The sequence below is a fragment of the Mytilus edulis genome, chromosome 7 (assembly GCF_963676685.1).
Source record: "Mytilus edulis chromosome 7, xbMytEdul2.2, whole genome shotgun sequence".
In the NCBI taxonomy this organism is placed as follows: Eukaryota; Metazoa; Mollusca; class Bivalvia; order Mytilida; family Mytilidae; genus Mytilus; species Mytilus edulis.
Window position 1 is genome coordinate 57,053,007 of NC_092350.1, and position 6,000 is coordinate 57,059,006.

Genomic DNA, 6,000 nt, shown 5'->3' on the forward strand with positions numbered 1-6,000 from the left:
TATTTAAATTGTTCGATACATTTTAATACTATTTTTATACGTATCTATATATTAATCTATTTATGCATTGTTTCCCTTTTATTTTATTTCTTTATTCCCTTTAGATTTATGAAGTCCTTTATATCACGGACTGACCTTATTTTTAGAGTCACTGACCGGTAACGTTTGCGTTATGGTTTGGTTATCGTAAGGATTCTGCTGTAGAACTGCCGGATATTATAACCTGACTCCATTTCTGAGTCACTGACCAGTATCTCTTGCTGTGTGGGTTTGTTGTTTAGTAGGCAGAATCTGCAATAGTACGGCCAACTATGGCCTGCCTCCATGTTTTAGTCACTGACTGTTTACTGATGCAGTGTAGTTTGGTCTACTTCGTTGTTCATGAAGTTATTGTCTTTTGCACTGACTGGTACGGACGGCCTAATTCCATTTTGGAGTCATTACTGTTGTTACTAAAAGAAATTATGAATGATTCAATATTTAGTTTGAGAAATTTAAAATGTCATTGAATGGTTATGTATCAATATGTGTTTTACAACTTGTTAATTGTTTTTGTATGATTTTTTTATTACCTTTCTTCGTGATAATAAAGCAGGTAATTGTTGCTGTTGATGCCCTTTTTGCATTGTTTAATATATTTTAGACCTGAAGAAGGCATGGTATGAAAATAAGCTTCAGATTTTAATGATTTGCTTTCTTTTGACTGTAAGTTGTTCAAGCAATAGTGTGCCTAAATACTTGCAAAAAGTAACTTTGGAAAATATAAAAAAAAAATTGTTTAATTTCCAAGGGAATATATAAGTAAATTATTAAATACAATATTTTTTGTATAATGCTAGTTAAAAAATTTCAAACTATTCAAAACTGTTAGCAATTTTAATTTATGAAATAGTTTGTTTCAATAGCAACCATTTTAAAATTATATCATTAACAAGAATGAATCAAATATGTATTGCTGTTTATCTCTCTCGATTAGAGAATATCTCAATATGTCACGTACAATTTTGTAAGAAAACATTACACATTTATTAAGTTGAAAGAAAACTGTATGGTTTTTTTTTCTATTTTCTATTCATTTTTCTTTTTGACATAATCTATGTAATTGTGCATTTCTGACTTGAATGTAAATATGTTATTTTGAAGATGTGGTACAAAATTGAAACTGTCTAATCCTTATATGCTGCAGTTTTTCACAAGTATACAAATTGCGGTATTGAATTAAACATTTTGAGATTGAATTGGATTGTTAAAACGAGCAGAAGCGCTGATTAACATGGTACTTTTAATTTGTTTAAATAATACGATTTAACAATCAAGCAATAACAAATATCAAAATCCACCTAATATCATTTAAGTACAATTTAATTATTTATAGAAAAGCAATAACTTTTTTTCGTTTTTGGGGGTCTGTATCGTTCTTTTTTATTCAGTTTTGTTTTATACTTTCGTTCTACCTCTCATTAAAAGTAGTGACAAAATAAAAAAGGATAATGATGTGTACCTTCCACTACATCAACGGTGTGTTACATATTACAGAAAAGTAATTTATTGTCTACATTAAATAAAGTACACAAATAAGTGATGAGATACAACAACATATCTGTCTTCTTGATTTTTCATTCAAAATAATCGTTCTTTTACATTCAACTATAAACACACGTAATTATGGTAATGAATTAATGACTTGTACATCACACTAATGACGATGCAACACCGATAATAGTTGCATATGGTTAAAAAGATTTATGTATCCGATTGTAAAAGTATAGCATACACAAGTGCAGATTAGTCATCTTGAAAAGTTAGTCAAATTAATTGGATTATCAATTATCATAGTTTCCCGATTATCGTATTGCCTCAACATTGTAACAACAGATGACAAGGAGATGTAGACATGATAGATAGGGTTGTCATTCATTAATCTAACATATATGACATTAACGTTGCATTATTTTACTATAATTGTACACAATGAAGCTGACGTTGCCCTTTGATGACTCTTACAGAATTAAGATTGTGTTGGTACAAATGGCGGAATAACCTGAAAAAAATAAATATTTGTATTTTCCCGCGGTTCGTATAGTGAAGCGGGAAACTATTGTATTGTCGTTACGTTTTCATAAATATTCATAAGGCATGACAAAATTGACCAATCAGAAGTCGAATGTTGTCTTACGATATAGTTGTGTTTTTCAAGCGCTTCACTTTCTAGCCAGTTCAACATAGTCAGCTGCATGGACGCTGATATTCAACACACTATACGTGCTGAAGTGCATAATGCGGTACAAAACACCCAAGAACAGTTATTGGACAATATGACAACTTTACTAGAGTCTCGTTTAGACGGTTTCCAAAGAAGAATCCAGGAAAACCAGAAATCCTTGTCTGACACACAGATAGCCAAGATAGATGAAAGTATGCCCGACACATATAAGTTCCGCAAAAGAGGTAATGAAGAGCAGTACAAACATAACCACAAAGTATTCGTGAAGATGAGGGAGGCCACAACCGAGATGGAAGCAGACAAATATTAACAACGCGAAACGGAAGATAACTGAAGGTATGGACATTATGAAGAACAGACAAAAGTTAATCAAATTAGCTGATTCGTCAGACGCAGGGTGGCGGGTAGTAGCTGAGTATATTGCTAATCCTTTGGCTGAGAATTCCGAGAACGAAAGGAAAATGTACAAGGCACAGTCACGGGCAGATACCAAGATGAAAAAAGAAAAACTAAAAAAAACGTACAGACCAAAGGACAACACCATACAACAAAACAACGACATCAAATTCTACGGGAAGTCAGTCGATACCTGTTAATGTCAGCAGTGGATTTGGAAGACCTGGGAGATGCTTTTATTGTCATTAGAGTGGGCATTGGATAAGACAGTGTCCAAAGTCACAACAGAACAAAAGAATAAGATAAGTATAAATAGTACTTACAATTTTAGTCGCATAGAATCGAGCGCACCTCTGTTGTGTAAACAAATATCAGCTGCTTTTAAATCAATGAAAAGTACACACACTAATGTATGTCAAGGTAACGGTACAGGTGTAGGGTATTTAAAAGAAAAGGTAGATTCTTGGAAAGAGATGGGTGCTACAAATTTTGTTGTTGATATAATAGAAAACGGGTATAAAATACCATTTAGCACAGTACCTCTAGAAACAGAATTAGAAAACAATAAAACTGCACGCGACAACTCTTATTTTGTCGCCGATGAGATAGAAAAACTTTTAGAAAAAGGTTGTATACGTCGAGTGAAAAGTAAACCTCACGTTGTCAATCCATTAACCGTAGCAAATAATAAAGGCTCAAATTTAAGATTGGTTTTAGATGCGAGGCATTTAAACCCACATATTGTAAAATTCAAACACAAGTATGAAGACGCAACAACTGCCAGACAGTTGTTTGAGAAGGGAAACTATGTATTTTCCTACGATTTAAAAAGTGAATATCACCACATAAAATATGTCAAGCAGATACAACATTTTTAGGTTTCAAATGGGCAAATGAATACTATGAGTATAATGTTTTGCCATTTGGGTTATCCTCTAGTGGGTATATATTTAGCAAAGTAATGAGAGAGATCGTTAAACATTGGCGAGGTAGAGGCATGAAAATTGTTATGTATTTGGACGATGGCCTAGGTGGAGGTAACGGTTTTGAGTGTGCTTTAGAATCAAGTAAAACAATCAAATCCGATTTAGAAAGGTTTGGATTTGTTTTGGCACATGAGAAATGCAACTGGTTGCCAGTTCAAACGTTAGAATGGTAAGGTTTTTTATGGGACATGTCGGAAGGGGTTTTAAGACTCACAGAGAAACGCATAACTAAATTGAAAGGCACTTTGGTTATTTTCATTTACCAGTTTAGAAGTGGTATTAGGCTATTCAGAGTAAAATGTGTGGCCAGTATTGTAGGCCAAATCATATCTATGCAGGCAGTATTAGGTGATCAGGCACGATTAAGAACTAGATATTTATATGAATCTATATTGTATAGAGCAAGTTGGAATGCTAAAGTACTAGTTAGTACAGAAGCACTTAAAGAGTGCACATTTTGGTTACAAAATATAAGTAGTTTAAACGAGACAGGATCTCAATTGTGTCAGTTGACATTTAATGAAGATCAAGATTATCACTTGTTCTGTGATGCATCTGGCAAGGGTTTTGGTGGTCATTTGACCGCAGGTTCAAAGGACGAATCATTGGAAATGTTTGGAAGTTGGTCAGTAAATGAACAAAACAAAAGCTCAACTTGGCGAGAGCTAGTAGCAGTAAAGAGAGTAGTACACAATTTTACAAATGTAATGAAGGATTAGATTATCCGGGTATACACAGATAACAAAAACGTAACGCACATACTCAGGGTCGGAGGCCGAAAAGCATCACTACATGAAAACGTGATGCAAATATATGAAATTTGTAAGAATCAATCAATTAAATAAAGTTCTATTTGGATTCCACGCGAACAAAACACACACGCTGACATTTTAAGTAGACGGTCAGATTGTGATGATTGGGAGGTACAGGCCGAAATATTTACATATCTTGATCACTTGTGGGGTTCTCATAACGCCGATAGGTTTGCACATGACAACAACACCAAGTGTAAGCATTTCAATTCAAAATATTAGTGTCCAGGAACATCAGGTATTGACGCTTTCACAGTTGACTGGAAAGGTAAAAATAATTGGCTTGTACCACCACCAAATTTGATTCCTAAAGTGTTAAACAAATTAAAACAAGAAAAGTGCAATGCTACTTTAGTTATACCAGAGTGAACCTCTGCACCATACTGGCCTATGCTAATAGATGAGAAAGGGAACATGAAAGCTTTCATAGTTGCACACATTTTCTTTCAGGGAGAAAACTTGACCAAGGAAAGCCGCGGTCAGAGCGGTATATTTGGACAACAATTTTTGAAATTTAGATTGATTGGTTTAAGAATACAATTTTAGATCAAAATATTTATGATAATTCTCTTTTTTAATAGGGACCAAATTAGATCGTACAGTAAAGGAGGCCATTAGAAATAGCGGCATCGAAGGTGACAGTTATCTTTATGAGCTTTATCCAAAAATGTGCGAACTTTTAATAAACAGCAGAAGTGACAACACAGTCAAATCTTATTTTAATGCTTTTAAAAGATGGGAACGTTTCATATCCCTCCATGGACATGCTGCTTTACCAGCTCAACCAGTGCACGTCGCACTATACCTTACAGACTTAGTTAACAACTGTTCCACTTATCATGCGGTATATCATGCAATATATGGTATAAAATGGGCACACGAAATCAACAGTTTAAAAGATCCTACCACGAACACTTATGTTAATTCAATACTAGAAGCGTCTAAAAGAGTTGCGCCAAAGAAGACTAACAAGAAAGATCCAATTACTACAGACGTTTTGATAGAACTTTGTGATAATTTCAAAAATTGGTCTTACCTACTTGTGTTAAGAGATTTGACTATGATGCTACTTTGTTTTGCAGGTTTCCTTAGATACGATGAACTTAGTTCTTTGCGTTTCCTTGACATTGATATACAAGATTCTTTTCTGATTTTACATATAACTAAGAGCAAAACTGACCAATACAGGCAAAGCAATGAGGTTATAATAGCAAACGGTTCTACAATCGCATGTCCCTTTAATATGTTAGTTAAATACACACGTTTGGCTGGTTTTAGTAGTCACGAGAATACATTTTTATTTCGTCCTATCTACAGGTCAGGAGAGTTATGTAAATTGATAATAAGGATAAGAAACTCAGTTACACGGCGGCTAGGGAGTGTCTTCTTAAGAGAATTAGAATTATTCGTCATGTCTGTAACATAGGTCTTCACTCGTTCAGATCAGGTGGTGCCACAGTGGCTGCTAACGCAGACGTTAGCGACAGGTGTTTGAAAAAACACGGCAGATGGAAATCTGACTCGAGTAAAGATGGTTATATCGTAGACTCCATAGAAAAACGTTTGAAAATTTCTCAAGTTT